The 19350-nt window shown below is 45.7% G+C and overlaps 1 long non-coding RNA gene across 8 annotated transcripts in view; it reads left to right on the forward strand.

Annotated features, from left to right (window-relative positions):
• The window catches only part of LOC148224682 (uncharacterized), a 128644-nt gene that overhangs the window by 37078 nt on the left and 72216 nt on the right, over positions 1–19350 (forward strand). Inside the window, exon 1 of one of the 8 annotated variants that reach the window (XR_015801196.1) lies at positions 9986–10112. The exons of 3 other annotated variants lie outside the window; for them this stretch is intronic. This is a non-coding gene — a long non-coding RNA (uncharacterized LOC148224682). Of the gene's footprint in view, positions 1–9985; positions 10113–10788; positions 11033–11182; positions 11374–11419; positions 12165–19350 lie in introns of those variants that run through there. 4 more of the 8 variants (XR_015801197.1, XR_015801194.1, XR_015801193.1 and 1 more) reach the window with 4 other exon arrangements.

A 19350-nucleotide genomic window follows, 5' to 3' on the forward strand; every position in this document is an offset into this window, starting at 1 on the left:
GAATAGTAAAATAACTCAGTCTGAGTCTCAAGCATATTTTCCTAGTGTAATATGCAATACACCACTAATGGCCACTGTTCTTTGCAGTTTGAAGTAGGAGAGCTTGCACTAGGAAGCTCAATAGCTGCATCAGTTTTAATCTGTTTTTGCTTTAAAATTATTATCCTTTGCTTATTCATATGCCACTCTTTAAATGAAGGTTTCAAAATTTCACAATCAGCAAAGTCAAGGTATTATCTTTGCCTATGTAGTTGTGTAATTGGCATGGAAGTGAATATAATACATATAGAAGCTTCTGAAGAGTGATCTGAAGTCACACATACACATAGGTACAAGCTACTACAGATTTTCTGGGTAGTATGACCCCCTTTGAGGATTTTAGATTGCTGTGTCGAAACGACTGAAAAGAGCCAAAACAAATATTAAGGATATTGTAAATGTCACAGTCACCTGTATTTAACTAGACAAAGGTCTCTTTCTTCTGTCTCTCACCTCCATATTTTCTTTTCCTTTTCGCCTTATCTGGTCTAAGTGCTGTGTAGAAGAAAGTGTTCCTGTTCCCATCTCTGAGTACCTCTTTCTCAGTCCTAAGCACTTACAAAAGAAGATGTTGTGACTGTCCCCACAGAGACCAGTCCTCAGAGTTTAAGCTAATAATGTATTTTGAAATAACAAGGTTTGAGTTAATTTCACTTGCCTTTAGGGTGCAATTGCTTTGTGTTTCCAAGTTTTTATCTGCAACCATGAAGAACAGATGCTTTTTCAATTTTTTTTTTTTGTAAGAAAGCTGAGGGTCTCCTTTAATGTCTCAGTAGTTTAAGCAATGTGAGGCAGCAGAGACAGCTCTGTTTTCTGGGGTCTTGGCTCCCACTCCTTGCTTTACTCATTACACTGATGTTCATCAGAAGTTAAGATTCCAGTAACAATTTACCTGTCTCTGTTAGAAACTCCAAGACATCTCTTGGGCTGTCCTTTAGGTCTATTAAGATTTATTCTTTTGTTCCAATCCCATCTCTTATTATGTATGACTATTTATACATATATTTAATCTGTTTTGCTCTCCTGTCTTGCCTTGGGTTATATTTTCTGCTTGGTGCTTTCCATTTTGATTGAAGTGGTGACTAGATGGACCTCATCTTCCTCTTGGTTCAAAGAACAATTCATTATTTGCTCATGTCTGGGGAATGAATGCCTCTGTATGATATGTTGGGAGACAGGGATAAACATCCCTCCTGGCTGATTGATAGTCTTATTAAGATTGCAGTAGGTGAAATAATCCCCTGTAGCTTCATACGGGTAAGTTCCCTTTCTCTTTTCCCTTCAGGCTGGATTTAGGGCATGCTTGGGACTTGGGTTATGCTCTGTCCAATCTTAGAGAATAATTTAATTAGCCTTTATTGAAAGCCATTAGCATTGATCAATGGTGGCATACTTTTTTTATTACCGAGAAAGATTACCAAGGTGTTTATCCACTAAAAAATTGCAAATGCAAGTTGAGCTTGATAATTTCTTCCTATCCTTGCTGTTGTTTTATAATAAGTTTAATCAATACACAAAGATTTTGTGCTTTTAGTTGTTATCTGCAATATGCAGGAGGAGGAAGAAACAGTGTGGTAGCTTGATTCCCCAGTTATGTATTCCTTTTTTGAGTTTTGCATTTTGCTTCCATATTGATCTTTTCTTAAGGGGTTTCTTTGCACATTTTTCCACTCTGTGGTCCATCACAGGTTGCATCCTTGGCATTGTCAATGCATTCAGCCTTGTCCTCTTCTTCCTTACAGCCTCTTACCCTCTCGCACACCACCCTGGCTACAGGAGACAACCTTCTGGACTCTATCCCTCTCATTCCATAAATCCATTCTTGCTCATTTTTTCCAGACAGCTCTCAGGGACATTTCTCATCCAGTCCCCTCCCTGACTGAATGTCCTTTCTAAATTAACAGTTAGAGAGCAAACAAAATGTGTATATAGCCTGCAATGAGTTCAGCTGTTGTAGGCTGCTGATCCAAAGCATGTGAAAATCAGTTTAGATCCCTCCCTTCTTGATCAGGGTTGGATGCTACATTCCTGATTCTTCCTATAAAATGAACTTTTTTTTTTTTTTTCTTGTAATGCACTGCTGCAATCCATATAATAAATTAGATTATAATCCCCTCATGGGCAGGGACCTGTCTTTTTGTTATGTCTGGGCATTGTTGATCTCACAGTACATACACATCTTTGCACATTCTCACCTCCCGCTTATATCCAGTGCACCAGGATATCAGAATGAAATGAGAATAGAAGTGGACAATATTTTTCTAATTATTAGCATGCAGTTAAGCCACTTTAATTAAAGAAATTATATGCCCTGTAAAAAATAGAGCTTCTCTGTCAGACTGCAGTCTTGTAATGGCTTTGTGTTTGTGCAATTAGGACCAAATCTTGAAGCTGCTGAAGCCAACAGTGGCCCTTAATGGGATTAAATCTTCATTTGTGGGGTGATGGGCTAGATGATCTAAGAGGCCTTTTGCATCTTGTGCTTCTCTAATCTCTCTCAGGGTGAACGACATATAATGGAGAAGACAGTTTGTTTTGAATAAACTGCATTAAGTGTCCACATATATTTCCTAATGCAGGTTAAAAAACCCCCACCCCTATGTCTCTGCTGGTGTGCGTGCCCCTCTTACAGAGTAGGTCTCTCCAGTGCTGCAGGCAGTGTACGAGCTTGTTGATACCCTGCAGGTTTCTCTGGGGTGTGTATCGCTGTACTTCCCGACATCCTCTGGGAAAACTCTCCAGCCAGCGCTAATCAAATTGAACCACTGTCAAGACTTCCTGCAAAGCTTCGAGGAAACATTTCTGAATATTAGATGTACAGAAGAGGAGAGTAGAGACTGGGGGAGGGAAGCAGGATAGTTTTAGAGCTTAAGTGGATTACATAGCTGCATAACCCAGTTATGGGTCCGTGGACTCAAGTGAGCTGTTTTTTTCCCCTCCTCTGGCTGTCTGCCTGTCAGATAGTTCCCCCGACAGGCAGGCTTTATTAACCTCCCCCAGCTGGCTCTCTCAGCATTTCTTATTTTCCAGTGCTTGCATCCCCTAGCAGCTCATCTCAGCCCTTCTTGTATCTCTGAGCTCCCCGGGGTCCATCCTTTAGCTGCACCAGCTGTGGGCACCCATTGAAGCTTCATCATCAGCCTGCTCCACCGACATTTACCAAACCTGGTGGCGTGTCTCTGATCTCTGCCCACACAAACTCCAGGTAGCCAGCAATGGATGCTGATTTGCCTCAGATCAGGAGACCTATGTTTGAAAGGTAACCTGCTCCCTGACTGTCTTCTATTTTAAATCGCTAAAAGGGCTTTGTTAAAAATAAACAAACACCTGAGCACACCATACCAGCACTGTATGCTGGTATGAAGGAGCAGGAAGTGCCTGGTGAATCTGCATGCATTCATGTTTCCCCACTTTGCAGGAAAGTTGGGTGGTGATGAGTTAACATGAGCCTGGTTGTTCAGCCCCAGCCCTGAAACGTCCCCTCAAGTCTGAGGTATGAGCCTGACATCTGCTGGGGACAGCACCACTGCTGTAGAAAGCACCAGGCTATCCTTCCTCAGAGATGCTTTCTCAGGAGGGGTGGTGGCAGGGAGGTTGCTGCCTGAGGGACTCTGAATGGGATACATCCAGCCTGGAAGAGGCAACATAGCCAAAGGACAGGGTGACCCAACTACAACCTAATAAGAGGCAAGAGCTGAAATCCCAATTTATGCTGAAGGACTTCAGTCCCCCTCTCTTACAGATGTAAGAGAGAAGCCAGCCAGGATGCCCATCCAGGGTTTAAAATATCTGCATGACTGTCCGTGGCCTCACGAGAGACAGAGCTCCATCTGACAGCAAGCTGAAATCTGCTTCCCCTCTTTCCTCTTTCCTTTGGAGGCATTCACCACTGTCACTATGTTTTTGCTTTGCTGACACAGCTGGTGGGTTGTCTGAGTCTTATTCAGCCCTCTGGGCTTTAGAGCTAAAAAATGCTGCAGGTAGACTAAAAAAGTCACTACTTGGTGTCCGCCAACTGTGTGTCTCTGTTGCTCCTTTTGGTTCTCAGCCACAGACTCCTTCCCTTCCCTTCCCTTCCCTTCCCTTCCCTTCCCTTCCCTTCCCTTCCCTTCCCTTCCCTTCCCTTCCCTTCCCTTCCCTTCCCTTCCCTTCCCTTCCCTTCCCTTCCCTTCCCTTCCCTTCCCTTCCCTCTCTGCTACTGTGATGCATCGGATTAGGACTTCTGTCCAGTCTTACAGGAAAGGCTGATTTCCAGGGCTGACTGTAAGAAAGTCATGTATGAGTGGCTCAAGGCCATGAGGAGTGATGGAGAGCAGAAGCAGGTGCCACTTGCTCTTATTAAATACTGCTCTGAAACTCAGTACTAAATTAAATACTGCCTTGAAACAGTATTGCTGTATTGGCTCAGGTGAGGAGTGCCACAAGGAGGGTGCTTGGCTTCTGGTAGGAGGCAGCGTTCCTGGGCATTGCTTTGTCAGTGAGGGGCTTTGAGCAACCTGGCCTAGTGGAAGGTTCCCATTCCCACTCCCCAGAGAAACAGCATTGCCCATAGCAACATCCCTGCTCATGGCAGGGAGGCTGGAACTACGTGATCTTTAAAGTCTTTTCCAACCCAAGGCATTCTGTGATTCTGCCATGAGCCGTTGTGCTGCTTCTGGGTCTGGACACAGCTCACCCAGTAGCAGTTATAGGCACTTCAGACTCTGATCCTTTGGGCCTATAAAAAAGAGGGATCCTAAGCAGTGTACAAACAATATGGTAGCTTGGATAGTTGTTGATAGCAGGGCTACTGGCAGCATCTTTAGGCTCTCTGCCAACACCTAAATAATTGGAAGCGTTACTTTTGTCTAGAAGTAAACCTGGCCTTTGTGCTGCTTTATCACAGCATTGTATTTTTTTGCTGTCAGACATGAGCAGATAAAACATATTTTTTAAACCCTTGAGGAGGAGAAAGAAGTTGGCAGTTCTCATGGCTTTAGTAGGGTTCTTATGACAGTGTATGTTGCTTTTTTTTAATCACAAAGATCATATTCTAGAAAAATGTGACTGTTTGAGGATCTCAGAGGGTTTGTTAATATTTTTTCAGTGTTTTTAGAGCTTCAGACATGGAGGAACACAAATAACTTGATACCAGTTTAACCTAATGATTCAGAAACCATAATTCAAATTAAAAGAAGCTAACACATCTATTTTTAAACTCATGATTTAAGCCACTTTCATGATTTTGATAAGGCCTGACATGATATTCCAGCATCAGGACTGGTAATAAAGCTTTTGTGTACTGATTTGAATGGAAAATCCTTTGAAAATCCTCCAGCTTGCTTGCCTTAGTCAATACTTAACAAGGACTCAGCCACAGCAACAAAAATATCCACCAATCAGTACTCTTTTTTGACAGTCTCTTTTTTTTCCCTTTATAGCAAAAAATCTGACAACCAAGAGTCATTGTAGTCCCAGGGTCCATTCTGAGAAACTGTGGTACAGGGATCCTCGTACATGGGAATCCTGAAGCCAACAACAGCTTCCCAGGAGTCTGAACAGAGGGCAAGAGCATCCCTGTGCCAGAGTTTTCCATAGGGCTAAGCAAGGACTGAAAAGACAAGAGGGTCAGATCTACATAGATGGTTTGAGCTCATGCTACAATTACTCCATGTCCCTGTAAAGTTGTTATGGGATGAACTGGAATGAAAGGTAGGGTGAGCTTCAAGGAAGCAGAGAGGGACAAGCCATGGCACAAAGCCTCTGTGCAGCCTTCTTCAGTCCTGGTATGGGTACATGAAAAAAATTGCTTGTCTAGTGGCTGTGTCCGTGGGGGAGTGGGAGAATGCCAGCTGGTGCCTGTGGTATTTAATTTCTGAGCTGAGTGAGGCAAACATTTTTGGGATGAAGCAGCTGAAAGCAAGAAAGACAAAGTACCATGCCTACTGCCCCCAGCCCCTTGTGCTGCTGCAGGCTGGATCCAGATATCAAACCTGGTGGGAGACAACTGCACTGCTTTTTTATACCCCTAGATGCTACACAGTATTTTCCAGCTCATCAGAAGTATTTGGGAACAACTGAAGGAGCAGCAGGCTCTGAGCAAGCCAGACCCATCTCAGTGATATTTTGAGGCACTTGGCTTTCAGGCCAGTGGGTATGCTGTTATTCCTCCAATACAAGAAAAACACATGGGGATATACACATGAGAAAACAGGTGACTCATAAGTGAGAATAGCCTCATTTTGTCATTAGAGGAGGATAATTTGTCACATATTTGGATCAATATTGCAAATGTCTGCACAAAGCTACACTGCTTCATCACATGCTTTGGGCTGCGTGTGTGGCCATAGCTGCCTGCAGCAGGGGAGCAGAAGAGGGACCACACTCAGTTGCTGTTTGACCCTGGTTTCTTCTTTTTGTCTGAGGAGTGGAAAAGGCCTGCTGCATGGCCTTGAATTTCCCAGGAAGTGATTTGACATCTTGAGTAGAGCTTGGCCTTCTCTTTCTCGCATTAAAATGGAAGAAGATGATGTTTTATAAGTCTGTTACGTCAGCATGTATGCACCACTCTGTAGAGAGTGATGGGAATAGCTTTTAGTATTACTGCTGGACACAGAACTGTCAGGAAACAGCCTAACATGAAATGAAATCTTAGACCTGAAATGAAATCTTACCTGAAATGAAATCTTAGACAAAAAGTGAATGGCCTTGGATCAACTAAATAGATGTGTTCACTCTCAGGATTAATGATAACACAAGTAACTGTATTGGGTTTGTCTAGCAAGGCTTTGCTAGGGTGGGTTACAGGGATGACTTCTGTGAGAGGATGGTTGAAGCTTCCTCTGTGTCCAGTGGAGCCAATGCCAGCCACCACCAATCAAAGCTGAGCTCACCAATGATGGACTCTTCTCTACTTCTTCCCTTTTCATAGGAGAAAAAGAAACACCAGAGGAAAAAGTTTATGAAAAATCAGAAAATATGAAGAAGCAGGAGTTAAGTATCTCTTTGGAGACAGTAGAGCAAGGCAAGCTTTACACTGGCATTTCTTTTCCAGAAGCAAATTCCCATTATTTCAGGGAAAAGTAGCTGGCAGCTGGGTCTGGCTCAAAGCGCTGAAGAAACAAGCAGACAAACGATGCCGAAGATGGGAATCCCCCGGTGCCCTGGCTAGCCCCACCCCCACCTTGCTTCCTCCTGTATCTTGTTTTGAGGAAAGCAGGTGGCAGTCGTTCAAGGACCTTAAAGATCCGCTTAATTTCAGGTGCCAACTGTGAGATCAACTGCTCCTTGCTCACCCATTTGCAAAGTCCCAAGTGGAAGAGGAGTCTTCGTTGCAGGAGAGTGTTTGCCACTGATTCTTCCAACCAGTGCTCTGATCTACAGCAGCTATGGCTTTGCCAGTGTCCTGTTAATTTAGTTACCACAGTAGGAAAATATCTCAAAAGATAGCTCACTCAAATTGCATTAGCTGCAGGCAAGAGGGCTGCCAGCAGGGAGCTGCCTTACAACTGGGGTTGAAAAAGCTCAAAGGTAAAGGCAGGTTCAGTAGTGACAAAGAGGGAGCAACAAACACTTTGCTTCATGTTTCCTGAAATACAATGTTTTCACAAAGAAAAAAAGAAAAGAAGATGCCTTTCTAGTTGTTGGGGGTTGAATGCTTCCCTTTTCTTTCTGTGGAATTTCTCCCATTGTTATGCTAAGTAATTGTGGCTACACCTTAAAACTACAGATAATGTTCTCTCATAGGGGGGTGGGAGGAACCGGAAAAGGAAAGGTGGGACGGGGGGGTCTGGAGCGGGGACTCTCTCTCGCTTGGCTCGTGGAGTGGGAGGACAGCCCGGGCTCCGCTCTGGCATCTCCCCTGCCATCCCAGCACTGAGATCCACGCTCCCTGCCTTTGGACATTGCTCTGCTGCTCTCCCACCTCACCCTACTATCTCCGGACACTCTGCTGAGCACCACGACCGACACCGTGAGGGGGAGTCACTTTCCCCATCCCTCTCACCCCTGGGCCGCCGCCATCACCCAGCCCTCTTCAACTGCGCGGGACCTGCCCTGCCCCCACAGCACCGGTAACAGCACAGGGAGACGGCCTGCGGCCAAAAGGGACTGGAGCGGAGCTAGACTGTTTCTGTTGCCAATTTTTATAGCTGTTGTTGTTTTTCTGCCTTGTTAGATATCAGTAAAGAACTGTTACCCTTATCCCCACATCTCTTGCCTGAAGGCCTCTGATTTGGACCTAAAATAATCAAAAGGGAGGGGCTTGCATTCCGCATCTCAGGAAAGGGGCTCTTGCCTTTCCTTAGACCATACCTGTCTTTCAAACCAAGACACTAGTGGAGCAGAAAGGCTGGGTCTCTTAGGGGTTGGTGGTGTGCCAGAGCACCTGGCAGGGTGGTACACCAAGAGAGGTAGGACGATGCAAGGAGGAAGAGGAAGTGGGACAGTATTGCTGCTCTTTTCTGGCAGCAGAGGAGAGAAACCATTGAATCAGCCAGAGATGGGAAAAAACTGACACCAGGAGTGCCAGGATCACAAAACCTGGTCCTGTAAAAAGCAGTATTCTATGTCTTGTGCTGTGCTTGTCCCCCTGGCTCAGAACTGAGTGAGAGATGACCAGGCACTGTCACAGTTGTTAGGGACCGACTGTCACATCTGGCTCTGACACATCTGGTTTCTGAAGGATGCAGGTTGATCTTCAGCAGACCTTATCAACAGACATATGTCCTCAATGCAGACAAAAGGGATGTGGGAATGTGTAGGCATTCCTACCAGCCTAATGGACCAGTAGGAGATCCCATACACCTGTGTCTTGGTTTGAAAGACAGGTATGGTCTAAGGAAAGGCAGGAGCCCCTTTTCTGCGATGCAGAGTGCAACCCCCCTCCCTTTTAATTATTTTAGGTCCAATTCAGACGCCTTCAGGCAGGAGATATTGGGAAAAGAATAACAGTTCTTTACTGGTATCTAACAAGGCAGAAAAACAACAACAGCTATAAAAATTGACAACAGAACAGTCTAGCTCCGCTCCAGTCCCTTTTGGCCGCAGGCCGTCTCCCTGTGCTGTTACCGGTGCTGTGGGGGCAGGGCAGGTCCCGCGCAGTTGAAGAGGGCTGGGTGATGGCGGCGGCCCAGGGGTGAGAGGGGATGGGGAAAGTGACTCCCCCCTCACGGTGTCGGTCGTGGTGCTCAGCAGAGTGTCCGGAGATAGCAGGGTGAGATGGGAGAGCAGCAGAGCCATGTCCAAAGGCAGGGAGCGTGGATCTCAGTGCTGGGATGGCAGGGGAAGATGCCAGAGCAGAGCCCAGGCTGTCTTCCCACTCCACGAGCCAAGCGAGAGAGAGAGAGTCCCCGCTCCAGACCCCCCCGTCCCACCTTTCCTTTTCCGGTTCCCCCCCCTCCCCCTCCAGTCACCCCCCTACGAGAGAACATTATCTGTCGTTTTAAGGTGTAGCCACAATTACTTAGCATAACAATGGGAGAAAATTCCACAGAAAGAAAAGGGAATAGTTCAACCTCCAAAAACCTGGACAGCCCTTGTCACGTAAAACTATGCCTTCTCTGACTTGTCGTTGGTCTATTCCAAAAAGAGCACATTTTACAAAAAACACTCCCTGGTGTAAAGGTGTTGTGTGTGGAGGGAACCACTTTCGACATAGTAAGGAAGAGAACTGCTTGTAAACTTCTTGGGGATGCTTCCTTGCATTATCTGCAGGCCAGAATCTGTGCCCCTCTCACCTAACTTCCCACAGGGATATACGGTGGTGCTAAAGCTCTGCGTTCATTTCCAGAGTGCCTCTCTCTGTCGGCTGCCCGAGCCTGTCAGCAGTGCCCCCAGCTCGCTGTGCCATTCTGTGCACGTCGCTGTGTGTCGGAGTGCCCGGCATGGCGCACACACAGCAGGGCTGCTCTTATACCCCGGCAATCCGCTGCGCCCCTCCCCGCAGCCCTTCCGAGCGGAGGACTCCGGGCACCTGCCTTCAGACAGCGCTGGCATCGTGACCACAGAGGCAGCGCCTGCTCCTTCTCCTTAGAGAGGGAGAGAAAGGAGCAATTTCAGGCTCTGCAGTGAGTGGATGACTAGTGCACATATTGGTAATAGCACCGTGCCGGGGTCTCGGTGTGATCTTCCTGTTGCTCATTTGCTGGCAAGTGTGAAATGCAAATCCCTCCGGGCTTCTGTCTCCGCTCAATATTCACAGGAGCATGAAGGCTCCTGCGCGAAGGGGAGGGTGAGGGCCGGCAGACAGCGGGGAGCTTTGTTTCCTTCTTTGTTGGAGTTTACGGGTTAAAAAATCTGCTTATTGGCGAGGCTTTGCAGGGAATGTCAGCTCACCGCACCCGCCCTGAACTCAGTCTCTGCCCCATCTTAGGGGCTGGCGTGGGGCAGGACACTAGCAGGTTCCAATTTGAGCTCAGAGGCCCTTGTACCAACGCTGTGGCTCCACCGAGCCTGGCGATGGCGGGGCGGGGGTCTCAGGATGTAGGAGGCAAGTGCCCCGGAGCGAGTGCGGCTCGGAGGGCACAGTTACCCCCGCCCAGGATCCGCCGGGCGACGGTTCCCACCCTGCCCCTTTCCTGTGGTGTGATGGTTCCAGTCCAAACCCAGTCAGATCTCTGGAAATGGCAACTGAGACACTTGTTGCCATGGTGATCCTTAATAGTTCTGACTCTGATGTAGCGTTGCTACGGCAACCGCATCCGCAGCCCTTGGGAGGCAATGCCGGTACATTTTTTCTGTCGTAGTGGAAAAGGGCTCTGAATCCCCATTTTGCTCACTCCCTGTTTCAGTGCAGTGACGAAGCTTTGGGGCTGTTTTATTATTTCTCTAATGAACGGCGATCCTGATCCTTCACCAAAGGATCTGCTGCTATTCTGCTGGGTAAAAGTGCCCTGGACCGCCTCATCACAGTGTCTGCACCATAAGGCGACCCGAGCCTCTGCCCTTCTGTGGCTCACCACAAAAGATTTTTTAAAAATTGTATTTTAAAAGGAGCAGTAAGCTTTCTTCGTAGGTAGGAAAAGCTCCTTTCATCTCGGGAGCTGAAGATCTATTGGCGGGAGGGGGGGGGTTGGAGTGGGGTGGGGTGTGGTAGATCTGCGATGAAGAGCGTCTGTGGCTGTGAAAGGCAAGACAAAGAAAGAGCGCATGTGAGGGAGTGGGTGTGCCCGTGAGGAAAGGAGCGGATCTGTGTGCAAGGAGCGTGTCCGTGGGCATGGCTACGAATGTGAATGGGAGAGGAGCTGCCGGCAGAGGAGCAGCGAAGCGGAGCGTGGGTGTGCCCGCTCTAGGATGAGAAATGGGATGCTCGGCTGTCCGAGCTTTTGTTTCTGAGAGCGCGCCGCGCCTGCACAGGTACGGGCAGAACAGGTTAATGCAGAGCTGCGTGAAGACACTTGCTCACATTCAGTCCTGTCATCTGAACAAAGTCAGCCACCGACACACGTAATGCCTCAGAGGCAGTGGCATCCCAAAGGGGCGGATAAATGCAGGGAATGGGGAGTGTATATTAAGTTTGCTGTTGCAAACCTAGGAGAAAAGACTTCTGCAGCACTAAATAATCCAGCCAAAGTAATTTCATGGTATCCTTTTCTGGCGGGGGCAGGTGGGAATGAAGAGGCATGTGTGTACCCTTGGACCTACTGAGCCAAGCCCCTGTACTGAGATACCTGGGCATGGATCCCAGGGGAATGTCAGTGCTTTTCCTAAGTCAAATGCCTGACTGCTCAGTTAGGCAGGAGGAGTCACGGGAGAGATGCTAAAAGCTCCCAAGGCTTCTCAGGGGTTTCATAAACTTTCCCTGTTTTTCCAGCTTGTCAGAGAATCCCACCGGGTTCTCTCCTGCCTGACATTCTGGTTCTTCCAGATACCTTTTTGCACTGGTAGGACATGGTGGTACATCCCAGAGCAGATCTTCAGAGAAACTGGGATGACTGAAGGAAGGAAAAACTTTCAAATTCACCATGAAGATGGGAGATAATTTTACTGCAAGTAACAGTGGATCTGGGAAGGATTTAAAAGTGGCAGATGCAAAGGATAAAGGATGTTGCTAAAGAAATCGGCACATTCTGCAATGGGAGAGTGGCCAGGATGACCCGTGTGTGCCTGGTTTAGATGAGATGAGGACAGAAACCTTATTAACAAGGGTAAGTTAGTAACACAAGTTTCAGAGAAAATTTTGGCATGGAACCTGATGAATATAGACCAACCTTAAAGAGGTGGTGGGGGACACAGACATGAGAATGAAAACTTTGGAGAGGTCCAGAATGGAGGAAGCTATCTCAAAGTCTCTGAAGTGTACACATGAAGGTCCCCTGCAGGTTAAGTTAAAAGAGAATAAAAGAGCTGAATTAAAGTGTGAGCTGTGAGGGCTCCATCAGAGAGAGGCTCTCAGGAAGTGGATGAACCTGTGGTATCTGCAAGGGTTTGGGAAGAGAAGTCTTGGGACTCAGTAAATAGCAAGTGTCAAGCTTCTGTATGAGCAGTTTGTGAGGCTGGAAAGTCCTAAAAGCCAGATGGAGGGACTCCAGGAACAAATCTAAGGCTTTTCAGAGGTTAATATGGCCCATCCAAGGAGTTTAGGGAGATAGGAAGTCGTGAAGAGACTTAGTCAAAGGGAACTTTTAAATATGCACTATTACTTGCTTGGCATGCAGAGAGAAACTCATCCCTGGATTAAATCTAATGAAATCACTAGCTTTGGCTTTATCTGTGTCTGTTAATTCCTCATGGTGGAGGCAGAATGAGGGAAAGTGGCCCTTTTGCCTCCCTCCCTAGAAGAAAGTGCCCATTCTTGGGGTGGTGCTTGTCAGAGGCCACAGCTGTGCCTGTGCTGTCACACATGGAACTTTGTCACCTGTGATGGGCAGAGCAGTACCTGTGCCCTGTCACTGCACAGGTCCCTGGTTAAGAGGTGGGACACTGTGTAGTTGCTTGTGTCCATCTTGCAGCCATACCCAAGGAACAAACTGAATCTCAATTTGGGTTCTTCACCCCACTGGGAAATCACAAGTTCCTTCTTCCCAGTACAACTGGTGCTCATTCCAGTGACCATATCTGTGAAGCACATTTTTACTATGACAAATGTTGGCATCAAAGTGGAGGAGGACCACACCAGGGGCAGCAAAGACTGGAAGAGTCCCTTGGATCTAAGACTAAATGAAGCATAGGACTAAATATTGTAATGTTTTCATTTCTATTTTTGGCATGATCAATTACGGAATTTCCTGGATGTGATTTCTTGCCTGGTACCTGTAGTAAAACATAGAAATAGGGCTGAATTACTGCTTGGAGTTTTGTTTGTTTATTTGGTTGGTTGGTTGGTTGGTTTTTTTTGCAGAAATCAAGGAAAACTGGAGATGACAATCCAAGTAATTTATTGTTTGTTTATCCAGGCAGGATCTAACCTGATAGCCTCTGCTTTCTTTGCTCACACCTAAAAGAAAGTGATGAAGCCTTTGTAAGGATATTGGTGGCAGTAAATACTTGCCTTCCTTGTATGTCTTTGGGACAGCTCAGTCTCTCTCACAGAGCAGCAATTTTAATAAACAAGAATTCGTGTAAAGCATGGAAAAACAAGATAATTATTTTTGAGCCATTAGTCTCAGGATCCATCAATTACCAGGTGTGTCAAGATTGTTTCAAAGAGAAAATCATGCCTGTGCAGGGAGAGAGATTGAGGGCTGGTTGGGAAAGAAAGAACATTAGGCTGAAATACTGCTTTGTTGTTTCTTGCTCCTAAAAGCAGTAAGTTGTTGCTCAGATATGCAGGTTCAGCCTGACCTGAGCTGCAGACCTTCTAGAAGGATTTGAAATCACCACCTAGGAAAAATGGCTGAGGCATGGTACTGGGGAGACACACGTGCTGGGGCAGTGGAAGGAAAGAGGGGGGTTGTAAGGCAAGGAAGAATGAAGTGAGGGCTGCAAAGAACAAAAGAGGATGGTCTGGTGGCTTGGATGCTTAACAGGGTTTTGGGATGATGTCTACTTGCTCTTGTTGATGGATATTTTTAATAGAACCCCTGTCTACACAATAAATCTCATCTAGAGGAAATGATAAAAAAAGAAGCATAAGCAGGTAGTCAGAAAACTTGATGCCTCCCGTGCCACATACATTTTGAATCACACTGTTGTGAGGGTCAAAGCACAAGAGCCATGAAAATTTTGTTATTTTTTCTTTTTGTGCTTCTTAAGCAGTAATGTCCATGAGATTAGTGCTTACCTTGATTTAATGTCTCATCAGAAGCATGACTTCCCTGACAGCCCTGCTGCAGTGCTACTAAATGAAGCATGCCCTGTTTTCTCAGGTGGGACTTAAACCTCTGCCCTTAGAGACCTGAGGGGTGAGGAAGAAAGACGGGGACAGAGTGATCGATAGTGACCCACCTATCATGCCCGCTAAATTAAATAACCAGGCTTTATTTTTTAACCTATTTAAAACAGTTACTGTTCTCTGCACAAAGGATGTTTGTGGATGTTGCCGAGGTGGCAGCACCACAGCATGAGCCTCCCTTGCTCTGTACCTTCCCCCTGACTCATTCTGCTGGTGACCTTCCAGTGTAAGGACACCGTCTTAAGGAAATAGGAGAGAGAGGGAGAGAGCGGGGGGGAGAGAGAGAGAGAGAGAACATTTTCTCTGCCAGTTAATTGAATTCAGGTCTTCCCTTCAAGTTGCACTGGAAAAGCCTTATTGCACTTTCACGGTGAGGAAATATTTGCTCATAGGGGAGCAGAACAGATGACAGATGAAACCCTCCAAAGTCCCTTTGCTGAAGATGTAAAACTAAATTTGGATTGCATTTGCTCTTAAACCAGAACTGACCACGGTCTGTGGAAGAAGATCACCGATTTTAGTGCTGCTTTACAGTAGGCAGCAAAATAGCTCAGTGAATTATCCACCTCGATGACCAATTTTTCAGTGTATCCTATGTTTTCCTTTTTCCTCTTCTCAGCAAATCTGCCCCATACTGAGTCCCTAAGAAATCCCACTCATTAAAAAACCCCTCCTTTGAGGGCCTGTCGTGACAACACTTTGAACTTCTGTGCTAGGCGAGCACAATGCAGAGGATATAGAATTGCAGGCAGTTAAATTGCCTCATTAAGACAATATTAGGTCCTATTTGGCCTTTTTCTATCAAGCACTTGTGAATACTTTATCCAAGCTGGTTTTATGCCACAGGATCTCTGCCATTTCCCCTGAGAGATTTTGCTTTACTCTCTTCTCGTTGCATCTGAGTCCTCACGAGGGCTCAATGTGAGGTGTGACGTGGAGAGGGACCAGCATCACAGCCATTCACAGCATTCCCAAGAAGACTGTCTGGGGAGGAGACTCTCTTTTCTCTGCTAGAACATTTAGTGCCTGCACATCACAGAAAACATCTTCACCTTTGCAGCTAAAGTTTTGTTTGTTTGTTTGTTTGTTTGTTTTTTAAATACCACAAAGCTCTGTGCATCCCCCCTCTCCAGCCCTGCCAGGGTGTTGAGTTTGGTTTAGCACTGTACCTCCAGCTAGGAACCATAGGATCTCCATAATTCCACTCCTTTGTCCTTTGTTGCAGGGATTTACTGCACTTTATTCTTTCTAACGATTGCACATTTATATTTCAAGGACTCCCAGATATGTGGACTTTCTAGGCACAACATGCTAACACTTTACTCATATTCTGACATCTTCTCTCATTTCCTAATAATCTTTGTCATAGTTCAGAATTGCTCCTGTAATTTCAAGAGCCTTTGCCATTATATTTCTGTTTTTCTCTGACTCTGGCCTCTGCCTTGGTCCTTACTCACAGCTTTCTGCAGCTGGCAGTGCTGTATAAGCACCTGGCGCTTCATCCACTGCTCTGTCCTTTGCTATTTCCTATATGATGCTATGCCTTTTAACATTAATGTAACCTGTAGAAGAGCAGCTTGCCCCAGACCAGCAATCTATGTGTGCTTGTGTGCTTCTGACTGCTTTCTAATTAGGACGACCTTAATTTACAACCTTCCATGTTCCCTGCAGTGTGCCCTGCAGTACTGTTTATCATCTCTCTGCCACAGAATCTATGCTGGCTTGCCCTCACTGAGGGAGCTTCCCGCTGTGCTGGTTGGAAAGGTGCCTCAGCTGCTGGTGCTGGGGTGGGAGATGGGGGATGTTTTACACATGAGGTTACACGAGGTTTTCTTTTCCCTGTTTCTCACAGCACATTGAAATGCTACTTCCTGGATTCATCTCTGCTGCTTCCCTCCATCCAAAGAGCCATGTTTGATGCCTGGTCAGCTTGAGAAATGATGCTTTTGTGCTATATGCTGAAACACATGAAGTAACTGATGGCCAGGATAAGAGTCAGATGCTCAGCAAGGGTAAATTGCTGTAGCTTCAGTCAAGTCAGTAAAGCTAATCCATTTTCTTCCAGCGAGATTCAGGGAGCATAGATTAACTATACTGTTTGGAATCAGCCTTGATTGCAAACCCAGACATAGTAAAAGATATGGCTTCACTGACCCTCTTGTCCTGCAGCATCATGGGCTTTTCCTCTGCATGGTGTGGCTCCTGTCCCCTGCCTTCCTGCAGTTGTAGGAGAACAACTCATTCACAACAAAGATGAGATATGAAAGGGGAAGGAACTTGCTGTTCTTGTGCCGAGATGCATGGCAAGGCAGCCTGGGTCCACAGAGACTCTGATTGATGTGACAGGGAGGGAGTGACAAGCCTGCTGATGGTGCTAACAGCATTTTACGCCAGCAGTTCTTGCCAAAAAAATAAAACACCTGTGACAAAAACAAAACCAGCTCACTTGCTCAGGGTGTAGATGTACAGGACCTGAGAGCCACCACCTGATGTGAGTTATGGAGCCTGGCCTTTCTCCAGGAAGATGAGTGTGATAACACTTGACAGGTCAGGCTCAGCATGCTCTGTGCTCTGGTTTAATACAGCTTGGCTTGGCCTGTCCCCGAAGGGCTGCCACCCCTGACTGCCACCCGTGACTTTTAATTCAGTCTTTACTGCAGGTCAGGAGATGAGGAGAATGCACGTGAGCCTGCACATATAAAAATATAACACAAAGCAGCACAGATTGGGGTTTTCCTCAGGAAATACTAATTTTCCTTGTCACTCTTATCAAAAAAGCAGTTTACTTGGACTGGGGGGGGTGGGTCAAACTGAATTTTGGTAGAAGGCTGCAGAAACTGAAAGGAGGCTAGACCATTTGCTCAGCTGTAAGAGGAATATAAATGTGTAATACCTAATGTGTAATACCTAATTACTTGTCCATCACCCTTTTCCAGCACCAGTCCGTGTCATCAGGGCTCTTGGTGTGAAGGGAGAATGTCTTCCCTTTTTTTACACCTGCCTGCTGGACCATACACTTTTCTGTCATCACATTTCCTGGGTTCCTATAACTTTTCCTTCTAATTCCCATGGTTAAACTTTTTTTTTTTTTTTTTTTTTTTTTTTTTTTTTTTTTTTTTTTTAATGTGAAACAGCACTGTCTCTTCCACCATAGCTTTGGTAGAGTCTTACCTTTATCTTCTGTCATTTTTTTCCCCCCATTCCTGTGATGGCACTGGTCTCTGGGCAGCTGGGTTAGGAAGCACATCGATAAATCTATGGGGCTTTAAAAGCACAGCTTATCTTCTGACAGGTTATTTTTCAGCCAAGTCTCTGCTTTCCTGCCCTGGTTCACAGTGTGATGGTGCAAGTGCAAGAGGCAGCCGTGAGAAAGCAAGAATACTTAATGATCTCATTGCTACTGAGAACTTTGTCACATGAGGGCCAAGTGACAAAAATGTTTCTTTTTTCCTCCTCTGTGTGTCAGTGCAAAGTGGGACAGCCTCAGCCAGAAAGACCAGCAGTAGCCTAGTTCAGGGTAGCTCAGTCTGGTGACTTCTCTTTGTAGTGGAAACGATGTGGGTTAAAACCAGAGGCTGATGCTCTGTCAGGGCCAAGAGGATGCTGTTGGGGAAGGAGGGTGGCTGGCTGCTCCTGCCATAGCACTTCAGTGCATCCAGGCTTTCCTTACTCCCCCGTTCAGATGAGCTTACAAGTAAAAACCGGAAGTGCACCACTCTTCCCCCTACTGACACTGCCTTTTTCCACTAAGTTTCATTTCATGTGAAATTATTCAATTCAAGCTGAATTTGCTGATCATTTTGGCGTCCCAGAAAATGCAGCTCACGGGAAATAAATGATTCAGCAAAAAGAAAGAAAAAAATTCACCTGCCTTCTTGCTGTCACATTTGTTCTACTCAGCTGCTAATGTATCAGTAGCAAATTCTTCTTGTCTGTGACAAGATTAGACATAACACAAAAGCTGCCATCTGCCTTAGGAGGTTTTCTGTCTCATAAGGCAATTTTCTTTGAGTTTTCCCTAATTCCACCAAAGTCAGAAGAGGGCCTCTTGCTCATGTCTTGGGGCTACAGCTTACTCTTCTTCCTTACCATGACACCCCCAAAATCTATTGTCTGAACTCCCCATCAGCTGGGCTGAAGACATAGTAGGGAGGTCTTTCTGTTGAAATACACATAACCTGTACATTTTCTTCTTTGAAAACAGGAATGGTAGACCCCAGAGAAAAATGATCCAGCCGTAATTGCCCCAGTGATCTTTCCTTTCCAGTCCACTGACTCTTTCTTTTGTCCAGTCTGGCTTCAAATGCTGTGAATGGTGAAGTTTCTGTCACCTTTTCTGCACATTATTCCACTGCCTAGAAAACCCTGCTCTCACAGGTTACTCTGAAGTGGTGTTTTTATTAATTTCATGTCAATGCATTCTCCTATGGCCATCTGCTTGCTGTCCTTTAATACTCTAAATCATTGAATTGCTTGTGTTTTCACCTTTAAGGCTTGTGTAAGCCTTTAATTATCTCCTGAAATTATCACTTTATTAAATTATAGGAATTGACTTTCTTTTTAATTTCTCTCTCTCTTTTTAACCATTTTTATTGTTCATCAATGAGCTTCTCTCTAATGTCGTCAATCTCTGCCTGGTTTTCAGCTTCCGAAATACAATGCAGTGTTCAAAACACCACACGATGTTTTCTACTTATGCCAGAAAATTGTACAAGGAGATTATTATTTCCTGAGATCAAGAAATAAATCTCCAAGCTCTGCCTTTCTTCCTACTTAGTCTCTATGATTGTCCCCTCTTCCTCTAAAAATATGAACTGTTTATCCCATCTAGTAAGATCTGAAGATCCATATATGTATTTTGTAAATGCCATACTGCCAAAAAAAAAAAAAAACAGGACAGACATTGGACATAACTTCAGGCTATAAAAAAGAGAGATGTAACATGGGAGGCCATGGTCTGCTCTGTGGTGGTACAGCCTTGCTGAAGCACTGGAAAGTCA

Source organism: Sturnus vulgaris, chromosome 2 (genome assembly GCF_052056855.1).
Source record: "Sturnus vulgaris isolate bStuVul1 chromosome 2, bStuVul1.hap1, whole genome shotgun sequence".
Classification (NCBI taxonomy): domain Eukaryota; kingdom Metazoa; phylum Chordata; class Aves; order Passeriformes; family Sturnidae; genus Sturnus; species Sturnus vulgaris.